The sequence below is a fragment of the Nicotiana tomentosiformis genome, chromosome 2 (assembly GCF_000390325.3).
Source record: "Nicotiana tomentosiformis chromosome 2, ASM39032v3, whole genome shotgun sequence".
Lineage (NCBI taxonomy): Eukaryota > Viridiplantae > Streptophyta > Magnoliopsida > Solanales > Solanaceae > Nicotiana > Nicotiana tomentosiformis.
The window spans coordinates 141,367,196-141,380,310 of record NC_090813.1 but is presented as its reverse complement, the minus strand read 5'-3'; the positions used below and the strand labels follow the sequence as shown (position 1 = coordinate 141,380,310).

Sequence of the window (13,115 nt, the reverse complement as noted above, 5' to 3'; positions counted from 1 at the left end):
CAACGTTTAAGTGTGGGGTAGTGATGTTAGGCCAAAATGCTATACTTTTAGTAAATTACTTGCCTTATATGTTGTTAGTTTAGTAGTTAATTGTGCGATGTTTGAGCTAAATTATGTTGTTTTATGTGTAGGAGCTTCGGAAGCCAAAGTCGAGTGAAGGTTACAAAAAAAGAGGACAAAAATACAAGAAAAGAGCATAAAAATGCCAAGTACCCAAACCGTGCTACAGACCAGGCTTCGCGAGGTCTATAGCCAGCTTGACCGCGCTACAGACCAGGCTTCATGAGGTCTATAGCCAGGTTGATCGCACTACAGACCAGGATTCACGAGGTCTATAGCGAGGTTGACCGCGCTATAAGCCTGGCTTTGTGAGGTCAATAACCCGGTAATTAGAAGTCGCGGGTTAAAAGTCTCCAACCTGGATTTGGACTTAAGGACTTCAACCCTAGCCTATAAATACTCCCTAAACATGTCTAAAAGAAGGTGAGGACGTTTTAGAGCAAATTCGTCCTAAGGAAGACTTTTTTGGAGAGAGCATTCGACTTAAGGAGGCAAGAATATGCTAGGAGCAAGGCGAAGTATTCTTCTACGAGTTTTCCACTTCCTTCTTCCTATTTCCATTATTGGTTATGAATTCTAGTATTGTACTTTTGCATACTAGTATGAATAGCTAATTTGTTATCTAGGATTTTGATGGAACCTTTTGTATGATGACTTCTTATTACGTTTTTATGTAATTGAATCGTTGGATTTCTCTACTTGTTCAACTACGTGTTTATTGCTTTTGTTTGAATGGCCATAAATTGACGGTTCCTATTTAGTGTGTATATTTCTCGAGAGAGAGTACACATTTAGGTAGTGTTGAACAACATCACTCTGAACATATGTGAGAGATCAATACGGAGGGTTTAAATGTGGGATTAGATATAATGAAACCTTGGTGCGATCGTAGTGAGCGGTGAGATAGTGGAAGCTAGCGTAGTTCTAGAGAATATGTCTAGTAAATTATGGTAGTTGCTCGAGAGAGAATTATGATACCCGAAGTACTCACAATCGGTAGAGAATACTTAGGCGAAATTATAGAAGACGTAGCGGGAAGGATTCCGACAATTAAAAAAATCATAACTCTAGACCTCCTTAATCTATTCTCCAACTCTTATTATCTTTAGTTGTTAATCGACTAGTTTAATTTATTAGTTAATTAGGTATAAGAATCTTAATATTTATAACTTAGTAATTGTTCGAGCTTGCCTTCTTAGTGATAGTCAATAATTGTAGTTAAACCTTAGTTCTATGTGGGATTCGAATTCAGACTTTTAGACCGAATTATATTTACAGTGACCGCTTATCCTTTTTAGGACTAGAGTTGGGAGGGATCAATACCGTAAATTTCGATTATATATATATATATATATATATATATATATATATATATATATATATGTTAGTTTGGCGAATATATCACAAGTGGCTTAGTTTGTATTCTTCTGTTATAATTTCGTCAGTACGATTATGATGAGTGTTAATTGTTTGGTTGATCTCCACCATGGCAGTGACTTGGAGCTTAAAGTTATCGCATGAGTCCAGTTGAAGGTATAGTGTGATATGGGTAGTGCCTATCTTGCGCGTCCTTTCTACATCTTGCATCCTTTGACGGGAACCCATTCCCTTTTATATCTTAGTTTGATTGGGCACCCTAATTAAATTTGAGAATATTTAATAGATTTTTGAATCTTATGATTTTAATTAAAAAGTTTCTTATAATTTCTATTATATAGAAGAGGCAAGTGAAGTCGGCCAAGGGCATAAATGTAATTTCGCTCTGCCATAAAGTGTTGTGTTCCCTTCCACACACTAAAGTTGGTCTAGAACCATCTCTTCTATTCCAACAGAGCTAACATAATCAGCTAGATTCTTTTTAAATTGTGAGCAAACATATTAGCTGCACATATGAATGAGTTATGTGTCAGTTGAATTGATGTATTAACTTAATCAACTAGATCATTTTGCAAACATATTATCTGCACATGTGAATGAGTTATGTGTCATTTGAGTTGATGCATTAACTTAATCAGCTAGATCCTTTTTCTTACCACTAATGTTTTCAAGGAAAAATGATGGGATAGTCATGGTACACCACTTGAAGCATAAATGAAGAAATTAACTAAGAATATTGTTTATCCACGGTAAACCATGGAAAAATTTATTTGTAAAATAATTTGAATGGTACAATTAGGAGGAAGAAACTATTTGGAGAAAAGAAGTTGGTAACTTAAAATTATCCTTTTTATCTGGCCTTTAATAAGAAAGAGGAAAGAGTATACACATAATGTACATCAAATGCTCCAGACAAATTTTTATTAAGGTTTTGTATTGGGTGATGCCTTTGTTAAACTATCCATATTAGCTGAATTGGTAGCCCTTTTCTTTTTTCATTGTGAGTATGATGTTTCTTGAAATTCTTGAAAATTATGATTATATATGAGTATGATTTTTCTTGAAAATTATGGTTATAGAATTAAACTTGCATACATATATGTCCAATCAATACATTGAAGTTCTATTGGCAATAAAAGATATATGGCCTTGGTGATAACCAACGTTACTTGAGGAAGTATAAATGCATTTATATTTGAAGTTAAAGCCTAGAAGCCAGCAACATACTTTGCTAATAGTTTTGGACTGCTCATCCTATCCAGAACTCAATTGCAAGTAGCTTCAGTATTCCATCTTCTTTCAAGAAAAGCAATTTTTGATATCCATCTATGCGTCAGTTGTGTTTATAAGTTTCAAATATAGTATTAGGTTGTCATGGCGATCCAAATGAATAAGCATCTTCTCCTTGATTGCCCATATTGTATGCTTCTGTGTTCAAGAATTTAGAACTGACATGTCTAAGGAAATTTAAAGAACATGGGCATCAATATTGTCCTATTCTTTTCTTGTTCTTTCTTTCCTTCCTATAAACTTTTACACACATACATTATATGGACATTGACATCTGACAATTCTCATCACTTCACAATTCTACAGGTGCGAAATATGAAAAAAGGACGACTAACCACAACATCATTCAAGTGAGATGCATCAAGGACGTTACCTTCTTAGAAGATTGGTGGAACTATACAGAGAGAGGAAGGCTCGGGATTTGGACCAAGTGAGATGCATCAAGGACGAAGATGGTAGAGTATTGATGGAAGATGCCCAGATTAAGAGGAGATGACAGACTTACTTTCATAAACTTCTGAATGAAGAAGGGGATCGGGATATTGTGCTAGGCGAATTGGAGCATTCCGAGAGTCATCGTGACTTTGGGTACTGCAGGCGTATCGAGGTTGAGGAGGTCGTGGGAGCTATGCGTAAGATGAGTAGGGGCAGAGCGACCGGGCCAGACGAGATTCCGGTGGAATTTTGGAAGTGTGTGGGGAGAGCAGGTTTGGAGTGATTGACTAGGTTGTTTAATATTATTTTTAAGGGGAAGAGGATGCCGGATGAGTGGAGGTGGAGTACGATGGTTCCATTATATAAGAACAAAGGTGATATCCAGAGTTGTAACAATTATAGGGGTATCAAAGGTGGGAGAGGGTGGTGAAAGCGAGGGTGAGGATGACAGTGTCTGTATTCGACAACCAGTTTGGGTTCATGCCGGGTCGTTTGACTACAGAAGCTATACACCTTGTTAGAAGGTTGGTGGAACTATACAGAGAGAGGAAGAAGGATCTGCACATGGTGTTTATTGACCTAGAGAAAGCGTATGACAAGGTTCCTAGAGAAATTCTCTGGAGATGCTTGGAGGCAAAAGGTGTGTCAGTTCCCTACATTATGGCAATTAAGGACATGTATGATGGGGCTAAGACTCGGTTTAGGATAGTAGGAGGCGACTCTGAGCATTTTCCGGTTGTAATGGGGTTACACCAAGGTTCTGCGCTCAGACCGTTCTTATTCGCCCTGGTGATGGACGCGTTAACACACCATATTCAAGGGGATGTGCCATGGTGCATGCTATTCGCCGATGACATAGTTCTGATTGATGAGTCGCGAGCCGGTGTTAACGAGAGGCTGGAGGTTTGGAGACATGCTCTTGAGTCTAAGGGTTTCAAGCTGAGCAGGATGAAGACGGAATACCTGGAGTATAAGTTCAGCGCTGAGCCAGGGGAAGAGGGAGTGGATGTGAGGCTTGATTCGCAGGTTATCCCGAGTAGAGGCAGCTTCAAGTACCTTGGTTCGGTTATCCAAGGGGGAAGGGAGATCGACGAGGATGTCATACACCGTATTGGGGTAGGATGGATGAAGTGGAGGTTAGCATCTGGAGTCCTGTGTGACAAGAGAGTGCCACCGATACTCAAAGGTAAGTTTTATAAAGCGGTGGTTAGACCGGCCATGATGTATGGGGCTGAGTGTTGGCCCGTTAAGAACTCACATATCCAGTAGATGAAAGTAGCAGAAATAAGGATGTTGAGGTGGATGTGCGGGCACACTAGGATAGATAAGATTAGGAATGATGATATCCGGGTGAAGGTGCATGTGCCTCCCATTGATGACAAGATGCGGGAAGCGAGGCTTAGATGGTTCGGACATGTTCAGAGGAGAAGCCCAGATGCTCCGGTACGGAGATATAAGCAGTTGGTTGTGGATGGCACGAGAAGAGGTAGAGGGCGACCTAAGAAGTAATGGGGAGAGGTGATCAGGCAGGATATGGCGAGGCTCCATATTTCCGAGGACATGACACTTGATAGGAAGATGTGGAGGTCGAGTATTAGGGTTGTAGGTTAGGACGTAGTTGAGTCGTGCCTTACTTCGTACCACTGTGGGACTAGCCTTGTAGGGTTTTTGTCTAAGATAGCTATTGGCAATGTTGTGGCTTACTATTTCGCTTTTCAGTGCATGTCCTATTTACTAGCTCTCGCTTTTGCTTTGCACCTTTCTTCTAGATTTCATGGTATTCCTATTTTCCTTATGATTGTTATGGTGATACTAATATTTACTAATATTGTCTCCCTTTGCTTTGCATCTTTCTTCTGGATTCCATGGTGTTCATATTTATCCTATGATTGTTGTTGTGATACTAATATTGTTTCCTTTTGTCTTTTTGTCATTTTTTTTTTGAGCCGAGGGTCTTTCGGAAACAACCACTCTACTTCTTCGGTGTAGGGGTAAGGTCTGCGTACACACTACCCTCCCCAGATCCCATTAGTGGGATTTTACTAGGTTGTTGTTGTTGTTGTTGTTATATATATATATATATATATATATATATATATATATATATATATATATCTGAAAAATGTATATGTAATAGTAAGTTCAATACGATTCACTTTCAAGATGCCTTGGTGGTGAAATGGTAGACACGTGAGACTCAAAATCTCGTGCTAAATAACGTAGAGGTTCGAGCCCTCTTCAAGGCATAATATTGAGAATTCTCATTGAATGAGCATTCTCAATAAGAGAGCTCGGATCGAATCGGTATTGATATACCGATTCGATCCGAGCTCTTGAAATTGGAATAAATTCGGCAGCGGATCGCGAAATTTTGATGATATTCTCTATCTAATGAATGGGGAGTCCGCTTTAAAATTGTCTTCCCTGCACCCACCCCCCGAGTATATGCTTCAACAGGAATCACACAAGGGGTAGATTAGAAATCTCTGGTAAAATATCCGCCCGTAACCTAGCAGATAAAGCACATTACATAGTCTAGGAATTGGCGACTTACCCATTCAGTGACTTTGGCACTGGACGTTCCCAAAATGGGGACTATCGGATAAATTCAATATAATAGACGCATGTTGACATTCCAGCCTTCCGGCAGTAAACAATGTGCTACTTATAATATTTCGTAACTTGTGTACAACTTGATTTTGATTCTAAATGCATCGATGATATGAAGGTTCGTGGATGTGAAGAATGTACTATTTGGCAGCCACACAATAGGCACGAGTGCATATTTTGTTCGGATATGAATATAAATTATTTTAAGCTGTTAATTTCAATACCGACAATATTGGGCCCGTGCTTACGGGCCATAACCATCTAGTATATTATAAATAGCCATTGAATCTCATGATATTACATATGTCATGTCATTCCAATACGAAAATAGTAAAACTAAAAAGTTACCAAATACGAAAAGAGGATATTTTTTAACATATACTAAAAAAAGGGTAAGACACACAAATTAAAACAATGAAGTATTTTTTTTTTGGTTTGGGGGGGGGGGGGGGTGGAATTTAAGCTTTAATAGCATATAATATTTCTTATCCCATTAGATTAAAGTGATGCATACATAATATTTGGAAGTTAAAGTTACAAATAAGGGATTTTTCGTTCATTTACCATAATTCAAATTTCAAACTTATCTAAAATTCTCTAAAGTTTCAAATTACCCGCTATAATTATATTTTATTTATAATTTATAGACAATTCATTATTAGTGCCTTAAATTAGAAAATTCAGTTACACCCTTTTCTTGTCTCTCCTTTCCTCTTTTTGTATTTTCTGCCGCCTCTCTCCCAAAACTCCCTTAATTTGAGTGCATACATATGGATCAATGGAGATATAGAGGACTTTAGATGTCACATATATCTATTTGGAATGAAATAAGCTCTCGGCGATAAACTCACACTATGTAGCTTAAGATATGCAATTGAAAACACTCGTCAATGCACAACTCACAATGTACCACTCTCTCTTCTCCACCTCCATCGATATAGCAGCAACAAGAACAGTAGAAACTTGACGATGGCGCTTTTAATGTGAAATTCAAAATTTATCCACTCAAATCTTTCAGTTTCCAACAATATTAAAGTTTTTCAGTTCAAACAAACATGAATCAGTGCACATGAGTCGATTTAGAATTCATTATCTACTTTTCTTTCTTTAACAAATCGAGTAAGAAAAGAATAATATATGGTACAACAGAATATAAATTAAAAATAAATTTCGTATAAATTTGATACAAATTTAATACATTTACAATAACATACAAACTAAAAATAAATTTCATACAACTAATTATACAATATACAACTTATTTATAATTTATCTATAACTTTTATAAATTATTTTTACCCAATTAAATACAACTACAACAACATACAACTTAAAGGCAATTTTCATATAAATTTTATACAATATCTTTTATATGTATATGATTTGTATATATTTTGTATGTGATGTATTCTTCTTCCTATCTGAATTTTCAATCAAAATTTTCTCTCTTAATACAATTTTGATACATATCAACAACTTTATGTGAAAAGATAGTATTTATAACTTAAATACAAATTTCACACATAATGAGTCATACAGTATATTACTAATTTCCAACTTTCATACAACATTCAAATAAAAAAAATATAACTACAATAGAATACAACTTAAATAACTATAATATAACTTTAATACAATTTTGCATGTATATTGTATGTCATGTGTTCTTCTTCTTCTTCTTCTTCTTCTTCTTCTTCTTCTTCTTCTTCTTCTTCTTCTTCTTCTTCTTCTTCTTCTAATTTGAAATCCAGCCAAAATCAACTCTTATCTTCACCAAACACCCTCAAAATTGAGATATAAACTCAAAAAAATATTCTCAATCGTTTGCAACAACACCCTATCCACACAAATAATATTTTTTGAAAATTTGAATTCGAATTCAAAGCTTCAAAGCTTTTTAATGGCTGTTGATGTTCGGCCAAAAGTATGTATTTTTGTATATGAATCGCCTCACATTTTGCTCTATTTTTTGTTGTTCTAATGTGTAATTTCAATGAGTTGACATAAGTTTTTGTTATTTAAATGTGTAGGAGTCAATTGGAAGTGATTTAGAAAGTTTACATGCGAATTGAAGTAAAAACGGAAGAATTTGGAGGAAGCACGAGTTTGGTGTCCAGGTTGGCGCCAGGCCCTAACTAAAACGCCAATTAATGAAGACCAAAAAGTTTGTTGTCCAGTTTCGCTGCAGGCGCGAAGCGCGATGCCAAAGGGCGGATTTTGTCCTAATTCGGTTGGGACTTAGTGATTTCAACCCTACACGCCCCGAACATGTATAAAAGGGGTTCTAAACCTATTATTGGGGGGACCGAACATACTTGGAAGGAGAATTCGAGTGGGAGAACACGGACCACGCTTGGAGGAGGCTTCTAACTAATTTTTCTTCTTTTCTCTTCCTTTAATTTCATAGTTTATTAGTTCTACATGAACGTTGTAGTTGGAAGCTTAAATTATTCTTATTATTTTATTATATTGGTTTATTAATTTAATCTTACGCTTAATTATTTGATTGCTTGATCACCAATTGAATACTATCTACGAATGTAGGAATGAACTCGGGAGAGAGAATTTTAGATTGCATATAAGATTGAATAGAGCAAGATCTTGAACTCGAGCATCGGGAACGGATTTGCAGTTAGGATAGGAATATACCTAATCGCCTTGCTTGATTATTATACAGGAATTTCTAATGCGTTCTTGTTAATCCTAATTCCATAGGACTATAGGCGTTAGGTTAGCTTGAATAGGCGAGTAGTACTTCGGGAGAAGTCTATGAGCAATATTAATCTTGTCAATCAATAAACCTGATAAATTGATTAGACAATTAAAATGGAAAACTCAACGGGATTGTTAGCTAACCCATAGCTCTAGAATATCTTCTCTCATTGAATTCGTCTCTAATATTGCCCATTTATTTTCTGTAATATTTTAGTTTTCAACTCTAGATTAGTTGTAGTTAATAATATTTGAAAAATCGCTTGAATAGGTTAATTGTCATAGTTTAATTTAGTAAATAGTTAATCACAAGTTCCTGTGGGTACGATATCTGGACTTACAATCCTATATTACTTGTACAACCACGTATACTTGCGTGTGCGTTTGGGAGTAATGAGTTTTTGGCGCCGTTGTCGGGGACTTTAAAATTGATTGTTTTGCTAGATTAGACTTTTACTTTTTTTTTTCTATTCATGCTTTTAATTTTAGTTTAGTATAGTTAGTATTATATTTTTTTACATGGCATCTTGGAATGAGAATTGATCGAATATTGGTTATTCTTATTTTGGTGATCCCTGTCCATATTGTGGAGGGCCACACTTGTGGCAAAATTGTGAATCTCAGTCTTATGAGTGTAATTTTTGTAATGTGTGTGATTGTCATGGTGGCCATTGGGATGGTTGTCCTAATTCTTTTTACCCTTCTCTGAGCCCTTATTATGATATTTCTAATAATGTTTATAAGTTTGATAGGAGCTCCAGGAACGTGACAGAAAAATTGATGCAAAATTAGGGGCGCAATTCGTATCCTCAAAGTGGAAGGAAAAGTGGTGAAAGTGATGGCAACGTACCGCGACGTTAAATCAAGCGCTTGTTGAAAGGCAACCCAATTCTATTTTTTTTTTTTTACTTTTGTTTATTTTTTTTATTGTGTTATCTGTGTAGTGTTATTTTTGTAGGAGTAGGAGCACGGGGTCAAAGCTAATAGGAAGTATGCAAAAGCGAGCAGGTGGTTGAAACTAAGTATGGGGTGCCCGCACAAAGGATCATACCTGGGAGAAGTCTGAGTATACCGTGAGCTGCTAATTCTTCGGCCTTTGGCCTACTAGGGAGTCTCTTTTACCCTCTTGTTATTTACAGTGTGTATTGAGAATATTGCACAATTTTAAGTGTGAGGTGAGGAGATTATCTGGGTAATTTTCTGTGCTATCCTAGCTTATTCTTTCTTAGTGTAGTAAGGAAGAAAAATCAGAAAAAGTTCGGACTTTTTCCGACGATGAATTTTGTGGACAGCTTTCTTGAGGGATTAAGGTCTGATAAAAAAATCCAAAACTATTTTCTTTTTATTTCTAGTTAGTTTAGTTAGATAATAATTCCCCTTGGTTTTTATTTGTGTATCGGTTCTTTTTCATGGGATGTAGTTTAAACCGGGTAGTAGTATTTTTTGTTGAGTAGATTAGAATTTAGGAAATAAAATGTGGAAGATTGATGAACTTAGGATCCTTTGACTTATTTGATAGTAGCTTTGGCATGTGGAGTATCTTCCCTATGTTCTGAAATTATTCATGATGCCTTGATGAAATTGGATAGCATGTTTGATGATGCCTATGTCTCTTTTACTTGTTGTTCACTTTGTGCTTAATGCTTAATATTTTGTGGCTCTGTGAATACTTGCATTGTGTGAAAGTCAGAATGAGACCATCCTTAGTGAGTCATGTGCCATGTGTGAAGTGAGATTTTTGTATAGTCCATGTTATTGTGATTGAGTCTAGAACTTGCCCGGTATGTGAGTTGCAGCGAAATTTTAGGTGATGCTCAGTTTAAAAAATAATTTTAGGCTTTCTTTGATCTTTTTGAGCTTAATACTTATCACAAATAAAAATTGATCCCTAGTAAACCTTATTGAGCCTATAGACCTTTTATTGGGCACCCACAATACGAGTCTATACCCTTTTTATTCTTAATTGATATTTGTTTAATCTTGTACCTCTTAAGGCACTTTAATTGTACAATGAGCACTAGAAGAAGCAAAGACTAAGTGTGGGGTGGATTTCAAGTAGAACCCATGAAAGAATGAAATGTATACTTGTTTTGTAGAATAATACACCATTCGCAAAAATTGAGAAAAAAAGAAGAAGAAAAAGAATGAAAAATCTGAAAAAGAGAAGGTAAAATAGAGATGAATGAATTGTTGTCTTGCTCTTGCTAGTGAGGTGTGAATTAAATTAATGCTTAAAGAAAGAGGGAATAATTTTGGGGAGTGATCTTGTTCGTGAAATTGAAGTGGATTGAAGAACATGCGCTTAAGGTTAATTATGTGATATGTTAAAGTGCTTAGGAGGGTGAACCACTATTCCTAAATATATCATACCCGTCACTTAGCCCACATTATAACCATATAAAGTCCTAATTGATTTTAGATCGAGTGAACCTACATTAGTGGAGATTTACATTATGGGCAAGCCTATGGCACCTTTTGCATGCATGTGACTTCTTTGTGAGAGTGAGATTTTCTTTGATAGATGTGAGTCCTTAAATTATATTTGATCCTGAGATTCGAATGTGTGGATTCAACTTACTCTATTGTTCTTGTTGTGAGGGCACATCATTTCACGAGGGATAGGTAACGTTATTAGATTTCTCTATGATGTTGGGTGTTCAAGCCATGAGTTCATTGTGATATTGAGTCAGTTTTTGAGGTTAGGATTGTTATGAGCATGTTGTCTTACTGGTGAATAATTCCTTTGAAGAATGTTATAAGTAAAGGGGAACTGTATGTGATTGCATATGCTCTAGCTTAATTGTTGCTATCAACCATAGTCATCGGTATATTGTGCTTAATGGTCATATGCTCCATCGTGATGTGGTATTTCGAGTTGTGTGGTTTAGGTAGTAAAGTTTAGGTTGCTCAAGGTCAAGCAAGAGTCTAAGTGTGGGGTGTTGATGTTCGGCCAAAAATATGTATTTTTGTATATGAATCGCCTTACATTTTGCTCTATTTTTTATTGTTCTAATGTGTAATTTCAATGAGTTGAGATAATTTTTTGTTATTTATATATGTAGGAGATAATTGGAAGTGATTTGGGAAGTTTGTATGCGAATTGAAGTAAAAACGGAAGAATTTGGAGGAAGTACGAGTTTGGTGTCCAGGTTGACGCTAGGCACCAACCAAAACGCCAATTGCAGAAGACCAAAAAGTTTGTTGTCCAGTTCCGCGTCAGGTGAGAAGCGTGACGCCAAAGAGCGTATTTTGTCCTAATTCGGTTGGGACTTGGTGATTTCAAACCTACACTCCCCCAACATGTATAAACAGGATTCTAAACCTATTTAGTTTTTTTTTTTTTGGGGGGGGGGGGGGGGAGGGATCGAACATACTTGGAATGAGCATTCACGTGGGGGAGGACCACGCTTGGAGGAGGCTTCTAACTAGTTTTTATTCTTTTTTCTTCCTTTAATTTCATAGTTTATTAGTTCTACATGAACGTTGTAGTTTGAAGCTTGAATTGTTCTTATTATTTTATCATATTGGTTTATTTATTCAATCTTGCGCTTAATTATTTGATTGCTTAATCACCAATTGAATACTATCTACGAATCTAGGATTGAACTCGGGAGAGGAAATTTTATATTGCATATAAGATTGAATATAGAAAGATCTTGAACTCGAGCATCGGGAACGGATTTGCGGTTAGGATAGGAATATACCTAATCGTCTTGCTTGGTTATTATACAGAAATTTCTAATGCGTTCTTGTTAATCCTAATTCCATAGGAATATAGGCGTTAGGTTAGCTTGAATAGGTGAGTAGTACTTCGGGAGAAGGCTACGAGCAATATTAACCCTGTCAATCAATAAACCAGATAAATTGATTAAACAATTTAAGTGAAAAACTCAACAGGATTGTTAGCTAACCCATAGCTCTAAAATATCGTCTCTCATTGAATTTGTCTCTAATATTGCCCACTTGTTTTCTGTAATTTCTTAGTTTTCGACTCTAGATTAGCTGTAGTTAATAATCTTCGAAAAATCGCTTGAATAGGTTAATTGTCATAGTTTAATTTAGTAAATAGTTAATCACAAGTCTCTGTGGGTACGGTATCTGGACTTACAATCCTATATTATTTGTACGACCATGTATACTTGCGTATGCGTTTGGGAGTAACAACTGTCAGTGGTGGAGCGCTGAACACCTTCAAAGTTTATTGACTGACAATTTCAATTTGAAGGAAGAAAAATGAGGTTGGGGAATGAACAGAGAATGATATATATATATATATATATATATATATATATATATATATATATATATATATGAGAGAGAGAGAGAGAGAGAGAGAGAGAGAGAGAGAGAGAGAGAGAGGAGATAACTGATATTCCCATTCAATTCCTAATATAAAGGAATACTCATTTAATATTAATTTATATATAAGTAGTAAATTGTATATCAACTTGTAATTAAGTTAAAAATTTCAATAGTGATGGTGAATAAGTTTCAAAAGTAATATAGATAAGTAAAAATCTCTACAAATAATTACTATTCAACAAGTATGAGTTTCACTTATATTCAGCATAAGAAAATTTATACCATTAGATTATATTTGTCTATATAGTAATCAAATTGTCTTATTTTCA

The 13,115-nt window shown here is 35.7% G+C and overlaps 1 non-coding gene across 1 annotated transcript; it reads left to right on the top strand.

The window, feature by feature from the left end:
* Positions 1-5,327: 5,327 nt before the first annotated feature.
* On the top strand, positions 5,328-5,408 carry TRNAL-CAA (transfer RNA leucine (anticodon CAA)). Its single transcript has one exon. It is a non-coding gene; the product is annotated as a tRNA-Leu (tRNA).
* The last annotated feature ends 7,707 nt before the right edge of the window (positions 5,409-13,115 follow it).